The sequence below is a fragment of the Gracilinanus agilis genome, chromosome 1 (assembly GCF_016433145.1).
Source record: "Gracilinanus agilis isolate LMUSP501 chromosome 1, AgileGrace, whole genome shotgun sequence".
In the NCBI taxonomy this organism is placed as follows: Eukaryota; Metazoa; Chordata; class Mammalia; order Didelphimorphia; family Didelphidae; genus Gracilinanus; species Gracilinanus agilis.
Window position 1 is genome coordinate 305,409,664 of NC_058130.1, and position 23,539 is coordinate 305,433,202.

A 23,539-nucleotide genomic window follows, 5' to 3' on the forward strand; every position below is an offset into this window, starting at 1 on the left:
TATATATATATATATATATATATATATATATATATATATATTATCACTCAATACTGATTTCCATATTATTTATTTTATGTGGGAGGCCAATAAGAGAAACAGAGTCTTAAATAGATGAAAATCTGAGATTCCTCTTTTGACTCCTTTTCAGATCCATACCTTTTCTTAATAACATTATAAGTCCCATTGGAAAGCTTTAAACAAACCAGCAGTTACTGGGTTAACAATTTCTCTACAAGAAAATTAAGATTCCTAAACTCTAAGAATATTCCTAAGTCAGCCAAGGTCAGAGATAGACAAAACTTTATCCAACCAGGTACAGTCCTCCCAATAAAAAATACAAGACTCAATTCATTTGTGATATCTATAGAATATATTAACGATTCTCAGAATTTGCTTGCTGATATCCAGGTGGCTAGAATTCGATCTTGGACCCTGTTCTATCTTTACTTTGAAGCCTCCAAGGATTTTCTTTTGTATGATTTGTAACCTCTATCAGCTGTAAAGTTTTTCTTTGTGTTCTTTGAGTAAAAATAGTATATAATAAACTCCATGTTCCTGGAGCCAGAGCTGGAAGCATGAGGTAAAAGACAACTCCCTTGTTCTGTCCTTATTTCCTTATCAACTAAACTATCCTTATAGATTATCAGAGATGATAAAGAAATATCCACATTTGGCACCTGAACAGTGACCTTGGATCCCTGGATTCAGGTAAATATTTGCCCTCCCCCTCAGACAACTCCCAAATTACAACAGTTTAGTTTCTGCCTGAAGAAGGGCAAGAAATGCAGAGTTTTCAGAAATCTCCCCTTAAGGGAAGGCACCAGAAGTTAAAGAATAGATTAATAGGATGGGAGACAGTGAATCAAAGGAAAGAACTCTTTTTATTGATATAACTAAGCACACCCTCAGAAAATGGGGAGTAAACATTTAGTAAAGAACAGCTCACTAAATTTCTTGATCTTATTCAAAATTGTAGCCCTTGGATTCCCTTAGAATTCTGGCAAAAAGTTGGCAATGATTTGAAAAATTATTATACTGAGCATGGATCAGAACAAGTGCCAGAAAAAATTTCATTGGATTCTGAAAAAACAACTTTATTATCTGGTCAGAATGCAGAGAATGAAATCTTTAAGGTTTCAATGTTAGAATCAGAGGAGGAGGAAAAGGCTCATAGTAAATTAAAACTGAGCTTTAAAATTTGAATGAAAAAGTAACTAGCAGGGGACCTTCCCCCACCTAAAAACCTCTCTTCAAAAGAGGAATCTCAGATTTTCATCTATTTAAGACTCTCTTTCTCTTATTGGTCTCCCACAATTTTATAATAGAGTAATCTTTTAAAAACCAAAACCCCACATCCAATACCCATATAAAGAATTGATAAATCATATGTTTTTCTTCTGTATTTCTATTCCCACAGTTCTTTCTCTCAATGTGGATAGAATTCTTTCTCATAAGTCCCTGGGGGATTGTCCAGGATCATTGCATTGCTATTAGTAGCAAAGTCTATAACATTTGAGTGTCCTACAATGTTTCAGTTTCTGTGTACAATTTTGAAGGAAAACTACTTTTGACACAATGAGTGTGTGTTTGAAGAGAGGCTAGAAACAGGGGAATTATAGCAGGTACTGTTGCTTGCTCTCTATCTGCATACAACTTTTCATAAAGCAACATGACATCTTTAGCTTTCAGTTTCCTAATCTATAAAGTAAATTCAGAGCTATTTGAATTTGTCTATGAGTTTATGAGTCATTGAGAGAGTGGCTAAAATGAAAAGTCTCCTTATCTTGCTTACCTTGCACAAGCTCAAATTCAAGAAAGGCAGTGATGTAGGATGCATAGAACGACCAACTATGGCCTCTCAGAAAGCTAACGAAGGCTCAAGGCACTCTCCTAGGTCAGTATCCAACTATTTTTTAGTTTAGCAATGCTTTTCATAGCTCACGACTCTCCACTCATGTTTGTTTTACTAGACCAAGTGGAAGACATATCAGTAAAGGGTGAAAAAAATCAAATGATATAATAAAATAAGTGACAATAAAGGTCTTTTCTCCACAGGAGTATATTCTGCCATCTCCTAGCTCCTACTGGAGGTACCAGGAATACATAAGACCAAAATATGTGTCTAAAGTGCATATGTATGCGGAACACCAATGGTTGGGAGAATATTCATGAAAGTACACTGTACGAGTCATGAAACACACACAGATTACTGGGGTGTATTGATGAAATTGATCCCTGCTGCTTCCTAGTGGTCATCACTGTGGATCTACTGGTGTTCTCTGCTACCACCTACCATTTTTGCCTATGTTGAGACTTAATTGTTTGGTTGTGATTAGCAGATGCCATGACCTCAGCTCTCAAAAATTGCATAGATCCTAGCCAGCCCCACCTAAGTGGCTAATTAGAAAATTACTTAGGCATCTAATTCAGAATTTCAAATCCTATTATTTTATATCTTTTGAAAGCTTGAAGCTTTTTACTCTTTTAGAAAAATTATTTAAAGTCCTCTCATCTCCGTGAATGAAATCTTTAAGACTATATCTTATTCTAATCATCCTGAGAATTCCACTTATCAATAAATCAGAGTTGAAACAGGCTAAGTTGGGGAAGATTCTCTTTAAATCCAAATATGCTATTTTTTCCATTTGAATAAGTAGAAGTAAGGCAATAAGTGAGTGGGTGGAAGTTGGCACTCATTGCTGTTTGTCCTCAATAATCAGTTTACTCCCTACATATGCAAACACATCTGAGCAGAAAATTCAAAGAAATTTGGATGTTTTCCTTTAAGCACATCATCTGAAAACCAAGGGGAAAATTAAGTTCATTAGAGTACTTTCAATTGGTTTGATTTTTCACTAGATTTTCCAACTGTTTCATAGACTTACTATTGAATATCATTGAATACCTTAAGATAATTCCTAGTGTTATCATGCTTTAAAGTTTTGAAATTATTTATGTACACTATTTCAGTTGATGCTTACAACAACCTTGTGAGGTTAGCAATTTTATTTCCTCCACTTTATAAAAGAGGAAACTGAGATGGAAAGTAGTTCAGTCATTTGCTCAAGATTCTACAGATAATGAATATTTAAGGCAAGATTAAAATTCAGGTCTTTCTGACTTAAGTACAGTGTTCTATCCTCTTTGTCACCTATGTGTCTCTAAGATAGTAGACATTTTGGAACTGAGAGGAATCTTATGGAATAAAATAAAAGGTTAAGCAAGAAAAAATTGTTGCTTATGTCCACAATTAAGGTAGTATGGTTTATATTTAAAATAATAATGATGACAACACACATCCTCACATATTTTGCTATTGTCTTCATAACTGTACCTATGAAAATTCAAAACTTCTATTAAATTTCTAACAAATGTATGTATTTTTTTATCTTTCACTATGGATTATAAGTTTCTTAAAGACAGGATTATTGTCTTTTTATTTATATATTTTCCAATTTAGTGCTGAGTCTTACATAGATTTGTTCAATTGTTTTCTGTTGTGTCTAGCTCTTTATGGCCTTTTTTGGGGTTTCCTTGGAAGAGACATTGGAATGGTTTGCCATTTCCTTCTCTAATGCTTTTGGCAGATGAAAAAACCGAGGCAAACAGGATTAAGTTATTTGCCTAAGAACATATAGCTAATAAATGTCTGAGGCCATATTTGAACTCATGAAAATTTCTTCCTGACTCCAGGCCCAACAGTTGATCCACTGTGTCACCCAACTGCTTCTTTACATAGACTAGCCTATGTAAATATGATGACCAAACCTGGTCATGGAGAAGAGATAAGAAAATGAACACTTGCCTTAACTGCATAGGTCAGGCATATTGGTGTGGGATATTACATATGCTGTCAAACAAGTTTGTGTGTGTTGCTTCATTTTACTGAGTCAATTTTTTATTTCTTTCTTTAAAAAAGAATCTTTTACAGTATCAATTTCTTTTAAATTCTAAGTTCTTTTAGAAACAGATTCTGGTGAGTCTTTTATATTTATTCTACAGAAAATTTTGCTCATATTTTATGTTGGTACATAACCATTTCAAGAGGTCTTTTTATCAGATAAGCTGAAAGATTTTAATTTTTTATTCTTTTAAAAATTCAGTTTATAGCTTTATTATCTCTCAAATTTTAAAATTTTATCTAATTTCTAATTTTCAAGACTTAAAAATATATTTTGCATTATTTGAAATTTGTTTATTATTTAATGTTTTTAATTTCACACATTATTCATCAATCCTTTCCTTTTTTTTCTTTTTAAAGTAGTTTTAATTTTTGCCATACATATATACTTCCTCAAAGGACAAGTTAAGCTGCATCCCACAAATTTTGATATGTCCCATTCTTGTCATTCTTGTCATTTTCTTCCACATAATTGTTCATTGTTTCTATGATAAGCTCAGTTACCCACTTCATAAATGATTATCAAGAGTCCTTTCAATTCTTTTCTTTGACTTTTGTTCCCTATATGAATTAGAATCATGTATGCCTTCTCTTCTTTTTCTCAATCACCTTTATAAGAATGTTCTTTAGTGGAATTCTTTCATTTCTCTTTCTAGGTTAAGATCCAGCTTGTAATTCCTGTCCCCAGTCCTATTCCAATATTCCATTTTATCCTATTTTACTATTATTAGGCATTAGAAAAATGACTATCTCTTTTCTGCTCAGAAGTGCATCTTCAGTTCCTCTCTTTCTGTTGTCTCTCTTCTAACTCCTTGAGTAACTTTTGTTCTGACTCCCCCCAAAGGGATTTAGTGTACAAAATACTAAAAAGATTATTCCTCCTTTCCTTCTCCTTATTCTTCAAGATCCTCTTAAATCTTTAAAACTGTAGGTCCTTGACTCCAAACTCCATTTTTAAAAAATAGTCTAGGAATGTGATAAAATTGATTCAATTGCTCTAACTTTCTTGTATCCTTGTATTTTCTATATAATGAAGATTTTTTTCTCTCTCTCTCTTCTCATTCTCAACTGGTTAAGCATCTTATCACTTATTTCCAGTGGAATCTTTGTGCCTTTGCTCTCAATAATGGTGCAAATTCTTATAATATATATTAAAGAGTTTATTATAACACCCAAGAAAAAAACACACTGAAATTTCATGCTGTTTTTAAAGAGGATTTTCAATTTCTTACTGCAAGGGAGACAATCAGAATAGGCATACTTTTGCAAAAAGGAATAGGCCATTGCATCTCAGCTCCTTCCCCATTGCAGCATCATAAAGAAATTTTATTAGAGATAAGGGGGATGGGATGAAAGCCTATGTGCTAATGAGTAGGCAATGCAATGCAAAGAACAAGAGGACAGCTTGTCCCATCAGACTAGTTGACACTTATTAGAAATGTAAGTTAGACCAAAAACATTAGAGTCACTTGGACTAAAAGCACAAATTTTCAATAATTGACATGTGGATCTGATATTTTAGAAAAAAATCACTATAAACCCTTTGTATCTGAATTTTCAGATTTAATGAGACATCACCCTTGGTCTGTAAAATTTGCCTATGCCTTGGACAATACAGATGCCTGACCATTAAGACCTCTGACCCTCTAGACTACAGTAATTCCTTACACTACCTTCATACAGCATGATCAGAGTGTATTATATCTTCTTTTTTCCTTCTTTTTTCCTACTTATCAGTAGGATAATATGTTTCAGTGATAGCTATGATTGATACTCATATCTTCCAATTTCTTGGATTTAGAATTTATCCAAATTACACAAGTTCCAAATAATATAAACAATTTGGAGGAACAATGGGAAAAAATTGCACAAGGTTAATTTTTTTCTCTTTTTAAAGTAAAATATGCCTTATTTTTATTGAAGTCATTTGTTTCCATATCACATTCATTTTTTAATATATGACTTTCCCTTGGCTATGTAGTGAATCATCCCTCATAACAAGTATTTTAAAAGAGAAAGAAAAAACTGGTTAACCAACACACTCAATGTGTATGAAACCATATCAATCAATCGATAATCATTTATTAAATGTCTACTGTGTTCTAGCCCCTTTTCTAAGCACCAAGGATATGAAAAAAGGGTAAAAGTTAGTCTCTACATTCAAAAAGATTACAATATAATGGAGGAGACAAAATGCAAATAAATATGTGCAAAATAAAGCATATACAGGTTAAATACAAAATAATTAACGGAGGAAAGACATTTGAATTAAGAGGAATTGGTGAAGGGTTCCCCTATAAGGTAAAATTGTAGCTAAGGCTTAAAAGAAGCCAGGAACATACAGTGGGAAAGGGAGAACAATTCAGTCATGGGAGACAGCTAGAGAGAATGCCCAGAGCCAAGAAATGGTGTGTCTTGTTAATGCAACAGTCATAGCCAATGCCCTTGGATGTTACACTGGCGGTTAATAGAGAGTTTGAGGAAGGATATGTATATTTGATCATCATCAACATAGACATGGTAATTAAATATGCAATATTCAACACCCATAATGTGCCTACTCTTCAAAGAAAGAAAGGAGATTCATTTTGTCAGTTCTTTAGTGCTAAGATTATCATTATATTTTTTAAAAATTTAATGTTTTTGTCCTTTTCATCTACATTGTTTTTTGTGTGTTTTGTTTTCCCAGTTTTGATTTCCTCATTCACACATCTTTCCATGCTTTCATGAATTCTTCATATTCATTATCACTTAAGTAATAGTAACATTTCATGACTTGCATGTATTATAATTTCTTTTATCATTCCTCAATCAATGGACATTTACATTGTTTCTAGTTCTTTACTATCAGAACAAGTAATGGTGTAGGACTTACAAAAGGAGGATTTCTAAGTTAAAAGAGATGGTTCACTTTTTTCAGCTATAATTGAATTAACTTCTAGAATAAGGAATGGCACTTTAAAGCCTCAAGTTTTATTATAAAACAGTAATCACCAATGCTACTTCCCTACAACTGCCACACACATGTAAGACTATATTCCTATATAGCCACAAGGATATTGACCCTTTTCATCTTTTATCCTCTTTGACAATTTGCTGGGTGTGAGATAAAAATCTCAGAATTATTTTTATTTATATTTCTCTTAAATCAGTGATTTGGAAAAATATTTTGTATAGTTTATCATATTTTGAAATTTTTCTCTTTAGTACTATTTGTTCATATCATTTGACAGCATATTTGGGGAGATTATTTTTAAGCTGATCATCCATTACCTTATGGTGGTACATGTTATAAATGTCATTCTAAAACTAATTTCTGCCAGACCCTTTGATCTAGCAATATCATTACTAGATATGTACTCTAAAAAGATAAAAGAAGAAGCATTAGGGCCCATAAAGACAAAAACATTCTATACTAGCTCTTTTCATAATAACCAAAAAACTAGAAACTAACCTATTAGGGAATAGCTACATAAATTACAGTTTAATAATGTAATGGAATATAACTGTAAAGTAAGAAATGACAAAATGGATAGTTTCAGAGGATACTGGGAAGTTTTCATAAGTATAAACTGAAACTAGGAATTTTGGCAGTGGGAATGTATGTATCTATGAATTAATATTGAGCAAAGTGAACAAAAGTAGGAGAACAATTTATATAATAATAACACTATATTTTTGTTTGTTTTTTATAATACTTTAGAACTCTGATCAATGCAACAATAAACTACATGTCCTGAAGATGGAAGAATATGCATGCTATCCACCACCTGCCAGAGAGAGGATAGATTTAAAATGGAAAATGAAACATACATTTTTGGAAATGCTCAATATGAATATTTGTTTTGCTGGACTATTTATGATTATTATAAAATATGGAAAGCATCATGACTCTGCATGTTTTCCTTGCATAGAAGCCATGCTAATCTAATTCCAATTTTAGTATGGGGCTGTTGAAGCAAGCTATAGCATGGTCAGCAGACATATGCTGCAAAAGCCTCTGGCAGTCAGGCTAAACCAGGTTGAGAGTAAGCAACAGATCTTAAACCCATTACTAAGTTAGGCAGAATGCCTACTCCAAGCATGTGAGGACTTCCCCCATTGTAATGAGTAGATGAGACCAATACATTCCAACAACATGAAGGTAGCTAAAGCAGATGCTGTGGAGTGCCTAGAGTTTGGTCAGACATCAAAACCACCAAGGTCATTTACTGTATACTGGACCATGAAATGTCATCCTGAATTTTGTCTTACCACTGGAATTCTATGGTTCTGGAAGAGATGAGGAGGCTAATAATTTTGTATAACTTTCCCCACTTAAATTCAATTCATGTGCAAGTCGATATATCAAAATGTCATTGATCTTCTCTGAAACAAAGGACTAAAAACAGCTCAATTGTTATGAGGATTTTATTTTTAGTATTCTGTGGGTTGAAGTGAAATATTCCAATGTGGGAATTCAAAGATGATCAGGAATTAAATGAATTGGGCATCTCTGACTACAAATATGGAACAGGAAGCCAGAAAAATGCAGACAAGATATATGTTATGAGAGGGCAACTTGCTGAGTTCCTGACTGAGGGAAACTCTCGAGAAAGAACCCTAGTCCTAGTTTGTCAAACCCTAGTTTGACAGTTTTCCTTCCCTCTATCAGAAAAATCTTTCTCCCTCTCTGTTCAGCTTTCTTCTCTGAAGTATCTATGTCTTCCTTTCTTTTATCTCTACCACCACCAACACACACACACACACACTATTTCTCTGGTTCCTTTTTATGTTCCTTATTCTACATAGAATTAGTTTCTTACTCTTTGTAACCTAAATCAACTCTCACATAGAGCCTTGGTTCAATCCTATGAGTCTGTCAAACTGAATTAAAGAGGACCCCCAAGGCAAAAATAATAAAGGGTGTTTAATCAAGGGGTCACTACCACTGGAGGCCAAGGATACCCAATAGGGGCAGGAGAGGCATGGTTAAATAGACTCATGGAAGACGTGAACTGGAATGACTTTCAGTTTCACCTCAGTTGTCTAGGGCTTCATGAGTGACTCAAAATTCATATCTTCTGGCAAATCAGACCATTGTTTGGAGTTTGAGAATAAGGTGGTCATCCCCTTCACTCAGAATTAATACAGTTTCCAAAAGAACTATTGTTGTCAATTATTACATGGGAACTCCTGACCTCTAAAATTCTGAATATAGCAGCCACGCCTGGAAATACCCATTTTTCCTGGATCAACCTTTGGTCACCTTTTATCATAAAAAAGAAGCACAAAGCAGAAGAGATAACCAAAACTAGAAGTCTTGTCTCAAATTCAGAAAAGGAAGTATTCATTCTTATTGTCATATATTTATAACTACCAAAGCTCCTACTGAGGGGAGAGTGAGCAAAGTAATTTGCTTTGTCCTGCCAGGAAATTCTAAATGATCTGACCCAAAAGAAAAAGAAAAAAGAGAGACAGAGACTTTAACCTCTCCTTTAAAATCTACTGAGTAGATAACTCTTCCTTGATTCAAAGTTAGCCCAGATCTCTCTGTTCTTATTACAGAGACCATGGGACTAGCATGGAATATAAATTCACTTGCTAGGAATAAGAGCACATCACCAGAAGGATGGAGGTCATATGTTATGTATATTCTCTTTTTGTTTAGATTCCAAGGGATAGCTACAAATTTTTGCCATCTCTTGGGGGTAGAGGGAAGTTTAATCTTAGTTACTACTATGGAGGACCTGGCAGAGATCTCCCATAGTGGAACTTAGAAGTATAAATCCTTTGAGGTCATTTGAATTGCATGGGCCCAGGGTATGGAGTGGTTGAATATATTTAAGTTTCCTCTTGTTTTTTCTAGTTGTTTTTACTTTGTACTGTGCTTCTGTGTTTTAAGTTCCAGAGATTTGTGTTAAACAAGTATTCTATATAATGTGATCTTGGAAGTCTGCTTTCAGACCTATCCTACTTTTTGTTCCTCAAAACTATTGTGATCCTTTCTATTTTTCAACTAATTTAGACCTGCCTCTTTTGTGGACCTTATATTTTGTTCAATTTCTTTTTTTTCCCATAGGATCTCTCACTTTTATTTATATTCTACAAAAGCATAAAATCTCAGAGCAGGGAAAGTCTTAAGAAGCAGATCGAAAGGTTCATAGTAATCAGTGGTCACCAACCACCTCTTATTCATCACATATTTTAGAATTGCCATTTCTAAGACTTACTTAACCTGTTAAATTTCAATTCTTATGATGCTGTAATTGTTTTCTTATAATCCATGCTAACATCCCAATAAAGCTTAATGCTAAATGTGTAAAGAAAAATGCAAATAAGATGAAGAAATGATATCATTACCTACTCTCAGTTACTAACTGCCTCCTTATTCTTTCTTCCAGATAAGTATAGTAAGTTACTCATTCTTGTCTACAGAATCAGTAGACCTAACATCCTAGATTAATTCATACCTGAAAAGGAAGTGTTCAGAAGCCTCTGACTCTGAATTCTTCCTTATTTCAGCTTTCCTTCTTATGAGTCTTGCTTCATTCTTTTTTCTTGTTGTCTCTGATTTATTACCTAGAGGGACCTCTAACACCCTTGTGTTCTTTAATATTATCATATCTGCCTGAGTTCCTAGATTTTTATATGCTCCTATTTTTGGTAACATTCCAGGGCCACATGCAAGAATTTGATAATGATGAGCTACACTTCATTCCCCAAATCCAGCAGCAGTTAAAGGGCACTTAAAAACATATTAATTAAGAGGAACTTCCAACTAGAACCATTGCATCTCAAAATAGTGTATCTACAGTTACTTCGTATATTTCCTCTATGAAGCACATACCTGGTGACTAAGTATCTGTCCTCCACAGTCCTGATGTAATGATCTTGAAGTGATTATAAAGTATCTTCAAAATCACTGTCGGCTAAGAATCTTGTTATGAAAAATGGTTCTAGATGTGCCTATAACTTCCCACTCATCCACCCCTTTGCAGTCTGCACAGTCTGTATGAACCAGCTCTTTCATGGGAACTCTACATCAAAGTACCCTCTGTAATTTTCTAAGAGTCCTATTGCATGTCAGCTTGCCTTGTTTCACAGATGTAGAGTTCTTTGATGTGAAAAATTAAACCTCTAGTATTGAACAAATCTATTTCCACAAACCTGAAAGCTGAGGAATTATTTAGAACTAGAGGCTAAAGGCACTTCACTGATCAAGAAAGTGAATGATTTGACTTGCTGGGCAAAAGACTGATTTACCAAAGATCCTATTGCAGCAGCTGGTTCCTGCCTAGAAATAGATAGACAGCCTTAGCGATGCGGGTATGGGGAAAGGAGGAGCGAGCTAGAGAGAAAGGGACAGATTATAAACTCTGCTTTATTTCATTAAGGAGTGCACATTGGAATCTTCCTTTGTCCCTGAAGAGCTCTTTTTAGGGTAGGATAAAAAAATATGTATTAACAAACAATGTAAATTATAATGTTTTGTTTTTGCATTTGAGATCTTGCTTAGGCAGGGTGACAATTCTTCATCTAAATGTCATATTTAAAGGGGCAGCTAGTGGCTCAGTGTATAGAGCACTGGACCTGTAGGTGGAAGGTCCAGGGTTCAAATCTGTCCTCAGATACTTCCTAGCTATGTGACCCTGGAGAAGTCACTTAACCTCAATTTCATCTGCTTTGGAACTGATATTTAGTATTGATTTTAAGAGGGAAGGTAAAGACTTAAAAAATATTATAGTAAGAGAAAACCAGAGTTCAGACCTTACTCTGGTCAATAAGACAAACTAAGGACAAGAAAAATGAAAGTATTTTTAGCATAGTAGTTGGGTAGACCTGCACAAGATTTATAGATAGTAGTAAACAACTTCCACATAAAGCTAGAAGTATGCTGATTAGGAGCGAGGTAGCCCAATGAATAAGGTGCTGGGCCTGGTGTCGGGAAGACTCATTTGGCTTCAGAATCCTGGCTTTGGATGCTTACTAGCTAAATGACTCTGGACAAGTCGCTTAATCCTATTTGCCTCCATTTCCTCACTTGACTAGAAGGAAAAAGAGAGAGTTGTTAGAGGGATCAGAACTGGATATAATTTTAATACATCATACAAAACTGCCCAATGTGGAATTGCTAAAATATACTGGAAAATGTTGCAAAGATGTTGTAAGAGCAAATGTATTTATTTTACATAGAGGCATTTATTCATTTATTTGTTTGTTTGTTTGTTTGTTTGTTTTTCAAAAAAACCTTACCTTCCAGCTTGGAGTCAATACTGTGTATTGGCTCCAAGGCAGAAGAGTGGTAAGGGCTAGGCAATGGGGGTTAAGTGACCTGCCCAGGGTCACACAGCTAGGAAGTGTCTGAGGTCAGATTTGAACCTAGGACCTCCCATCTCTAGGCCTGGCTCTCAATCCATTTAGCTACCCAGATGCCCCTACATAGTGGTATTTAAATACTATTTGAAACTGCTTAAACTGGATAACTTTAATTCTTTCTATTAAATGTCTTAGTAACGGTGCTGTCCTCAACTGTCCTTGGATTTCTAAGTAAACGTTTCACTTCTGACTTGAGTTCAAGAAGGCAATTTTGTAGAAATGAGAAAAAAAAATGACACCAGAACAGTCTTTGTGAGAGAGGGATATGTAAGGGAGAAATGGAAAGTCCTTTGGCAAGTCCTTTGGCTTTTGTCATTCTAAGAGTAGGACCCACACACAGTTGCTTCCTGAAGTAGCCACATGTTGACATGTGTTTTGAGAATCCCACAAGTCACAAGTCAACAAAAAGGCACCACTCATCCAGAGAAATATTGTATGTAAGACCCAAGAGATATATACAGAGAGAGCATGGGGTATGTCATTTCTTGAGTGAGTTTGCTGACTTGCCCCAAAAATACCCATTTAGAGAGTTTTCTGCTTAATGAGGGGAAAGAGGGTAGAAAAACCTGACTATTTTTTCTGTTGCCAACAAGTACCTATGATCACCTAATCTAACTCAGACTTTTATTATACCTGTGGCAAAGGGGATAAGCAACTGAGCAATAATTATTTATTTCATGTCTGGATATTTCCTCTCAAGTAGAGAGTAATATGTTTATTCTTAAAGGACTAGGAAATGGGGCAGCTGGGTGGTTCAGTGGATTGAAAGCCAGGTCTAGAGATGGGAGGTCTTAGGTTTAAATCTGGCCTCAGACACTTCCTAGCTGTGTGACCCTGGGCAAGTCACTTGACCCCCATTGCCTAGCCCTTCCCACACTGCCTTGGAGCCAATACACAGTATTGACTCCAAGATGGAAGGTGAGGGTTTAAAAAAATAAAACAAAAAAAAAAATAAAGGACTAGGAAATAATAATGATATTAAGAGCTAGTCTTTATATAGCTCTTTAGGTTTTTGAAGTTCTTTAGAGGAATTATTTGATTTGATTATCATAATATCCCTACTAGATAGGTGCTATTATTATGTTCATTTTGCAGATGAGGAAGCTGCTGCAGAGAGAGGTTAAATGACATATTCAGAGTCATTCTACTAGCAATTGTCTGAGGCAGGATTCAAACAGGCCTTCTCGACTCCAAGTACAGCACTTTGTACCATATTACATAATTTCATATTAAAATCCTTAAACTTATGTTGTACAACCCTCTTATTTTAATTCAAACATTACCTAGATGCCATAAATGTATGTATATATATATATAATATATAATGGATTACTGTAATTATTTTTAAACCATATACACAGTTTCTATTTCAGAAAAATTTTGTGTATAAGCATGTATGCAACATGGATTCTATATTTTATGTTCCCAGATGTGCTGGCACCCCTAGATCCAATAAAATATGGCTATGATTTTGCCTATATAAAAACTAATGTATTTTATGTTGTTTTGGAAAAAAAGTTAACTATACAAATTGAATTTAAATTCAAAAGTAAACAAAAGATTATCCTTTCTTTAAAAGGAAAACATTATAGATTATGACACAGTTGAGAAGTAATCATATTTTCTTGCCTAAATGCTAAATGCTTTACAAATAGGAGCACATGCTTTGAAATTAAAATGAGCTTTAAGAAGCCTTGGTTCTATTATGTCCTTGTTTGCAGAGATTCATATATTCTTCTACCATAAATATAGTGTTCAACTATAATAATTAACTCTACTATGTTAAAAGTTCCTTGATTTTATGAGTATGGAAATTCATTTCTGATATAGATATCAATCCCTCCACATTTTTGTAGTCTTGATTAGTTATTGTCATTAGAAAAAAACAAGATATCCACCTAACAGAGGGGAAGACCAACAGGTTATTGGGTGACCAACTTTTAATGATGATATTAGTTCGTTTCTCCCATTTTTCATGACAAGTAGTACTTAAAACCTCTAAAGATATCTTTATAGAATTGTCTAAAATTCTCAGTTTAATTGGATGTGGCTTTCAATAACCCAGAGTCACTTACATACTATAATGAGTCATGAGCAGGATTTGGTTCTTTATTTTTAAAATTAAGGAATTCAATTGGGAGATTTTATCACAAAAAAAAAAAGCTTTTACATATTAGAGGAAGCTATCTTGTTTACTAGCAAAATTTGAATCTTGATATCAAGCGATGATTTTGGATTTTCATTTGATATTTGAAGTACAACATCAATAAAAATAGATCAATTAATTTGAGAATCAAATTGATAAAAATCTTTATTCTTTCCTTTCCTTAGTATTTTATAAGGAAGAGAAGATTTGGATTATTAAAACATTATGTCAAGTTCTCCAAAGGTGCAGCTGTCATAAATGGATATGTTACACTATAAAGTAAAACCCTATATGATGCCTACAGCAGAAAAGAACAAAAAGCACATTTGTTAATGGCATTCAAGATCACACTTCTCTTTCCTAGCTGTTAAACCAATGTTTTATTTATAGCCAACAACAGGAATATGAGTTTGAATTTCACAAGGTTCCTATTTTATAGCAATAAGCAAATCTAAGTTAACACCACTGCCTTCATTCCCAGAAGCTTATAATCAAAGCAGAAATCTTTCCTTAACTATATTTCAAGAAATATAGTTGCAATATAATTGTTGCTGCTAATTGCTTCTTCTCCCATAGCATCTTTCTCTGTTGATGGCAATATATTTCACATAAAATATACCTGGCATATATAATGAGGACCTAAAAAATGATTATTGACTGTTTGACATATTTTTTTCTGTTAAACAAGAACAAATTACTATATATAGACATGAGCATATTGTCATGTATAAGCTTTCATATCACAGAAGATGTATATGTTTTAAGTGATTTGGTGTCAGTGTATTTCATGTCATATCTATATCTATCAATATATAGATCAAGGGAAACAGTGAAAAAATGGAAAGGAAATGGTCTAGCATCACCAGCTATCAAAAGATACTATAATGCAGTAGTCACCAAAACAATGTGATATTGGTTAAAAAAACAGAAGAGTTGATTTCAGTAAAACAGATATTAGTTTTACAAGATTGTTTGCCATGAATGACAATAGACATTCAAGCATAATATTCCCTCTCAAGTTACTTCCTCCACTACCAATTGCAATGACAGATCAGGTCCAACAAGGGTAGCTCCTACTCATACTCAGAACCCCAGAATAATCCTTGGGGACTGGGATTCCAGTTCTCCTCAAGAGCTCCTATTTAATTACCTTTTTTAGAAGCAGGAATTTATTCAAATTAACAAGAAGAGTTGGTATAAAGCATTCTTCCTAAACTGAAGGAAAGAGGAAAACACTCTGCACAAATATAAAATGTTCTCTGAGGAAAAAGGGTTCAGACTTTGAGTATGAAGAGGAAGAGCCAAACATTTAGACAAAACACAGGGGAGAAGGAAATACAACTCCTGGATACTAGAGGTTCTTTTCTCCCCTTGTGGATTCCTCATTCAGTTTGCTGAGGGGCATGGTACTGGTGATGAATCAGTAAGCATAATCAAATAATTTCTTCTTTAAAAGAAATTCACTTAGAGCTTCCTTCATACTTAAAGTGAGAAGCTAGAGTGGAAAAAGACTTTTAAAAAAATGAATGACATCACAAGTTTGTATACAGCAGGAATAAAAGCAAATATGATTAAAAGAGTTAAGCAGGGGGAACTACATCATGCTTAAAGCATCAAATATAATTAAATAATTTCAGTATTGAAGGTAAAAAAATGATATAAAAGGTAAGGATAAAATGAGCGACAGAAGATCAAAATGTTCCAAACTAGATAGATTTAGAACAGTATAGAAGCTGCTCAGTATGATGAGGTTGGGTTTATAATAGAAATGTCGGGATGAGTCTACATTAGAAAAAATATAAATGAATTTTGTATATGTCATATCATCAACAAAAATATGTAATTATTATGGTAGAGACAAAAATAACTTTGCACAAATATAGTTTTTATTTTAAAACTCATAAAAAAGGAAACAAAGTAGGCTTTCAAAAATATTCACAAGTATCTATCCCAAACCAATATTTTTAAACTTTTCTTTGCAACAAATACTTGTAGGAAAGAAAGAGTAGAAATCTTTCTTAAAAACTAAACCAAGACTGGGATCTTTATTCTTGCTGCCATTATTGGATATAGTTTGAGAAATGCTTCTTATAATAATAAGATTAAAAATAAATTAAAGGAATAATCATAAACAAAGAAGAGTTAAAATTATGTACAAAAATATTATAGTTTACACAGGAATTCTTAATTATTTTGTCATGGATGATTCAGGGGAATCAGTTGAAGTCTATAGATTCTTCAGAATAATATTTTTAAACGAATAAATATATGTGACTATAAAGAAAACCAAAGGTTAGTGAAAATAAAAATGTTAATTTTTCCTAACCAATTTCATATATCCCCTGAATTTTTTCCGTGGATAAGACTAAAGCTCTAATTTAGAGAATCCTAGAGATTCATGTCAATTCAAATATGTATTAAATAAGTATTATATGCAAGGTCCTTTGCTAAGCCCTGGGAATACAAATACAAGCAAAAGAAAAGAGTTTACATTTTAACAGTGGAAGAAAACACATTAAAAGGAGTTGAAAAGCAAGAAGAGAGGGGAAGCAGGAAGAGAGAAGGTACTTGCGTGGAGACATGTTAAGGAAGTCTAGAGTCAGGAGAGGAGTTTGGAAAGGACTGAAGGAATTAATGTGACTTGTCTGGGAACTTCCAAAAATGGAAGTTCTAGGAGGAACTCACTAATTAGAGAAAGAAGTCACAAAGGCAGAATCTTCTAAGAAAATGAGAAGGCTGCTAAAGAATATTGGAAGAAGACCAGGCCTGGGCCAGGAGAGGAATCAAAATTAATCAAAACATTAATCAATACAATTAAAAGTGGTAATTTGGAGTTTTTAAATGGCTACTTAGAGATAAATCAATCATCTTTTCTGCTTTGATTAATGCATTGACTAATTATGACTTCTCTGAACTAATAGTGAAGCTCCCTCTCTTCTCAATGGAGAAATGGTAGACTGACTACTGGTACAAAATAAAGTATGAAATAAAGTCAGTGTGCTTCATGTTGTATTTTGTCATAAGGTAACAGGAGGAATAATGGGAAAATGGCAATGATTTTTAAAGACTTGAAATAAAACACTTATTTTTGAATAAGGCATAGAAATATCGTTATGTTCACTGGTAAAAGCAGTATCTACATCTATGAAAAAATATAACCAACAGAAAGCAAGGGTGGTTGAAGCACTACCAATGCATAAATCATAGGTAAGAAAAAGAAAAGGGGATGATGTCTGAGTTTCTATTATTCTATAACACTATGAGTTTCTTAAGAACTATTCCCATTTATAAGACTTTTTTGGAGATGCCCCCAATTTAAGTTTTTCGAGGATTCTTACTATGTAATATAGACTTTGAGGTTCTAACCACTCAACAATGGTGAATGTAGGTGAATGCACAGGAGAAGGATCTGTGAGTAGTGTATCAGTAACCATTTTTTGCATTTTTTGCCTTTGATTCCCTTAGAACAAGTTGACAACTGACAAAGGTGGCAGGATATATATTTTAGTATTCAAGTTTTCCTATGAAACTTTGACAACAAAAAGAAATCTGTTTCCTTTTGAAGTTCTACCTATCGGCATTCTAGAAAAGTGGTATTTGGCTCAGTCAAGGATTTATTTCAGAGTCTTACTTATTTCTTCTTTTAGAAATTGTAATGGCCTGTATATTTAAAATGCAATCAGCACCTTATTATACTCTACAGGTATTAAAGTATTCTTTTCATTAAACTTAGCTCATATTTTAAAGCAAAGGTTTTGCATGTATGAATAATGAAATTATAGAGTGGTTTTTGAGTTAAATTAGTATGGCAGGTATTTTCAACAACTTAATTGTTTATTATTTTATAGCCTCTCAGTATATTTAATTAAGTTATTCTCAGTAAGCTGCATTATTTATATTAGAAAAAATAGAACCTTAAATGAGATTGCATGCTGACATCTCAAATATGTACTTGCATATCTCTAAAGCAAATTTATGGTTAGGTAATAATTATTAAATGGTTGCTTTATGCATGCTATGAATTCTAAATTTAACTGCATTTTACTGTAATATATTGCAAAAATAAAAGTAATTTTTCCCAACTAAATGTCTTATCTGATGATTAATATTTATCATTTTATTAACAGTCACTGTACTTTCTGAGCTGGAAAATTCAGGAAAATAGGTGGCAGTGCTAAAGGAAGGAAATATTTCTTTTTCTAAAAGCTTAAATAATTTTTTTCAGGGCTGAGATGAGGATCATCTTCTTATGCTAAAGTGAATGGTCAACTCCTTGGTTTGTGGGGATTATCCAGTTAGTGAAGAGACTACAGGAAAAAAGATTATCTCACCCTAGCAACACTTCACCACAGAGAGTTTCTTAGAAATTATGTCTTTGCATTGTTATTTGTTCAGTTGTTCAGTTGTTCAGTTGGTTACTTCTTAAAACCTAGGTTACTAGTTGCTGGCTACATGTACACAATAAAGGCAGGAATTTCAAAGGAAAGATTGAGGTGAAGATCAATGACTTGAATTCAAGAATTATTTAGTATTCTTGACTTAAGAGTACCAAAATGTTTGTTGAAGTCCCTTAGCATAGAGGCAAGAATCAAAGAGAAAATACTCTGATCAAAACAATGAAAAAATCCAAAAGACTCATGATGAAAAATGTTATCCACCTCCAGAATGAGAATGGATGAACTCTGAATGCAAATAGAAATATTTATTTTTATTGTTTTATCCTGTTTGTGCTTTTTCTGCAACATGGATAATCTAGAAATATGCTTTGTGTCAGTTCTCATAAATAATTGATACCAAATTTCTTTCCTTCTCAAGACATGGGGAAGAGGGAGAGAGAGAATTTGAAACTCACAATTTTAAAATATGATTGTTTAAATTGTATATATAATTGGGAAATATTTAATTAAATTAATAAAAATACTTTTTTAAAAGATCCTTTGATCTTTTCCAAACAAATTTACATTTAAATATCCTCCATTTGTACTTATTAATTTGGGTTTTTTTCAACCCATGTTAAAAAAAAAAAAAAAACTTTGCATTCATTTATCACCATTAGTAACAACTAGATGGGACAGTGGTAAATACTGAGCCTGGAGTCAAAAAGACTTGAATTTAAATCTAGTATCAGATTTTAACTTCTGTTTGCCTCAATTTCCCTCTCTATAAAAATGGAAAGATAATAATAGCACAGAGTTGTGAGGATCAAAAGAGATAATTCTAATGTACTTAACATAGTATCTAGCACAGAATAAACTCTATATAAATATTAGACATAGTTATTATTAAATTTTATCTTAATTGAGATTTAGCATAGCCTACTGAGTAAAAAGATAAGCTTCAGAACCATTATTATGTGGGCTCATGTGCCTCTGATATATACTTATCATGTGAATCTGAAGTCAATTTATCTCCCTGTGATCTAGATAATTCTCTAAGATTATAATAGCAAAGAAACTTCTGATATGAATTGGTAGAAGCTATTTCCTCACTTGGGATTTTTCTATAATATTGAAATCACAAATCTATTCCCTATATCCTAAATTTTATCTTAGATTGAGCCCAACATTTACAGGCTGTCAAGAAATTTTAGACTTCAACTCCATCACCCAATACATTAGCTATCCCTCTCAGTATTGTATTATCTGCATATGATCCCATTTGTATCATTTTATATGTGAAAAGGCAAAATAAGATACAGCTCATGATAAAATTTTATAACCATAAAGTACTATGTAACTGTAATGCAATGAGCATCATTTTAATTTTAAATTATTAAGATATTAAATTATGCTTAGTATATTCTACTGAAGAAGACAGGGAAATGTAAGATATATTTTAGAAGAATGCCAACAAGAATTGAAGAAAATAAAAGTGTTAATTTTATTCATATTACTTATTTTTGCTCAAAAAATATAACTTTTGTCTATATGTATGACTAACACACATAATTCAGGGGGAAAAATGGAAAATAAAAACAAGAAAGCTCAAGCTATAGAAACCTTTAGGTAAAACCACTTAAAATTAATGCAATTCAAGTTAAGTTTTTCATTTTTCTTACTATTTTTGTATAATTCTTGACAAATTGATTTTGTAGATTGAATGTTATACAATCTGCCTTAATGACTTTTTTCTTTGATTGCCAGTTTATTATTATGAAGATAGCATCCAATTAACTGAGGGAAGCACATTGTGTTGGGGTTGTGTACAAGCATTTCAAAACTATCTCAATAAAAGTACTCAGAGAAATATTTTAATTTTTTTTCTGAAATTGTATTTCATTCCACTAAAGAATTTCTTTTCAAGACAAATGTGTTTTAATTTGATAGCCTCTTTCTCACTCACACTAAGTCTTAATTAGAAACAAATTTTAAGTGCAGCAAAGCTACATTTTGAGAAACATAATTCATTTTTATTAAAATGTTCTCAAAGGAAGATTTAATTCTTGCAGGTGTTCTTTCAAGACATATAAGGAAACAGAAAATGGGTGGTATATAAAAACTAAAAAAGTATTTCAATATAAGGATAATTTGTTAAAAAATAAATATGCTATAAGAAATAGCATACTTTGAAAAAATGAAATATTTAAACTAATTTATTTTAATTCACATTGGTATAGCATCTGCACCTTGATTAGTTTCTTTCTTTTGTTGTAATAAAAACATTTACGCCAAAATTTATGATTTCTGTAGATTTGATGCATATTTATTCCAACTACTGTATCCATGTAGAGCTTCATATATTCTCTAGAAATGTAAATTATTACTCTATGTGTTTACTAACTACTGTTTGTTTACTGAAATAAGCCTACCATCTCCCTCTATTTGGTTTATGTAGCACCTATTATGATATCTGGGAACTTAAATTATACACCTGCTTCCATTTAAAGAAAGAAAAGAAACACCTGCTGAATATGTATGAATTAAATATCATACATAAAAGGAAGAACATATAAATGTTGATTTTGAAAAATTTAAAGTTGCTTAACTAACTTATCCCCCAGTTTCTGCTTTCATGCACCTTTGAATAACTTGTTCCTAAATATGGGGGATTGATCAAGAGTATATTCTTCTGATAATCTTATTTAGTAATTGACCTTGGTTTGAGATTTTTGCATTTCATCAATTAAAGGCAGTTTGGTGATTCAGTGGATCAAACACTGGATTGTTTGGGGACAAATTGGTGGGCTCAGATAGTTGTAGCCTAAACGAAGGAGGGAGGAAGATCAATTGCAACGTTATCATTTTTTAAAATTCTACTTTTTGAGGGACAGATTCAAGAGCAACAATACTGGGAACGAGGAAAAGGCCTGTATGGAAATTTACCTTCTTCCTTCCCAAGTAGCCTTGGAACAGAGATAAATGGCAGCCATATGTATTCTCACATATTATCCCAAAATGAAAGTTCTTGAACCCTGTCTTAGAAACCCAGCCTTCTGAATAGAGTACAAAGGATTTAATGAATAATGTTATATTTCTAGAGAGTTCTAAAATCTTGTTGTCTAAAACAAAATAGGGAAGCTTCGGGTCAGTTTTTGCTTCTTGGTAATAAAAGAATCCTGGAATCCAATCTCCTAGCAAGAGCAAGATGAGTTACTATATTACCAAAAAAAAAAAAAAATTTAAAAAGAAAATAAAATCTTAGGAACAAGAGGGTCACTCATGACTCAGAACTGCAAGGAATTAAAAACTATGCCTGGGGAAACAAAAGATGCAGATTTTACCCTCTGTTATTACCCTGAGTTATTCAGATATTGCAAATCCAGTGGTAAAAGGGTTGCTTCTCTAGTAATCTCAAATTTGCTTCCCTGTCTATAGAATTCAGTTCCTTCGAGTAGTACTATATGAATAAAGTCCTATATGTATCCCTGGAGTGAAATTGGTACTTACTAGATTGTTGGGAAGTGGGAATTGCCTCTGTAGCAACCCCAGATTTATTCCCTGTTTGAGAAGAGTCCAAATGGTGTAGTATTGAACTTTAGGAATCTGATGAAAAGACATTATTTTAGGTAATTGAATTGTAGAGATTATTTATTTGGGGGCACTATAAGGATTTTATATGTCGTCTTCATTTTCTGTGGTGTGTAATAAAGTTTATAATATACATTGTTAATTTGAAAGCTATATTAGGGCTCAGAAATCTCTTCTTTTGTAGTGTGATATTAAATGTTTAACAATGAGCTTTCCAGGAAAGAAAATCTACATATGACTCACCTTTAAGTTTAATTTGCATTAGTAATATTTTCTCCATCACTTTCTAAAGTCTAGATAATCCACAAAAGAAGAAGTCAAGATTTGTAGTATTTGCTGATTTCTGAGGTGTAAATGCTAACAATGAAAATTTAACAATAAGTTCTTTTGGAGCCAGTACAAAGAGCCAGTACAAAGTCTAGAATACTCCAAAACATCATGTGTGTGGCACCCATCATGTGGCACTATAGGTTTCACTCTTCCTTTTAAATTTCTACCCATTCTTTAAAACTCAGTTCAAATGTCACTGCCCTGGAAAAAATAGTAATATTAATAAGATGAGCAACTTAATTTTATTTTCAACCTCCATTTTGTCATTGAGTAGTTATTTGAAAGCTGTTTTTTTGGTAATAAAATGTAACCCTTGTTCCAAATCTCACTGGTATGGAACTCTTTATTAGTGGAGATGAATGTCCCGCACTTCCCAAAGGGAAGGATGGAGTTAGTCATAGGGTTGTAATAATAAAGTGAGAACTCCAGCCTTCCCCAGACCCTCCCCAGTCTCTGTATGGGACTGTTCAGGGCCAGTCTCCTTTGGAGATTCATAAAGCTTTGAGTCATCTTCAGGCACTAAGAGGCTGTGGGCACTTCTGTTTTTCAGCTTTGAGAGGGAACATGGAGAACATGTCATCCCCACTTCAGGGTGCTAAAGGAAAAGATTCCTGAAAGACATAAGAGGAGGTAGAAGTCTTCATCATCACCCATATATACTTCCTCTGATTTTAGTTTTGCTATGATTTGGATAAATGAGTTTTCTTTGTTACTCTCCCTGTGTATTCACTGTGGAACTGGTATTTGGTGGGAAAGGGGCTAAATCATGGTCTATGTTCCCCTCAAAATTGACAAAGGTGATCATGTTATTTCAAATAAGATCACATTTCCTAG

The 23,539-nt window shown here is 33.2% G+C and overlaps 1 pseudogene; it reads right to left on the reverse strand.

Moving 5' to 3' along the window:
• Positions 1–7,773: 7,773 nt before the first annotated feature.
• Positions 7,774–7,868, reverse strand: LOC123232771 (annotated as a pseudogene).
• Between the last annotated feature and the right edge of the window lie 15,671 nt (positions 7,869–23,539).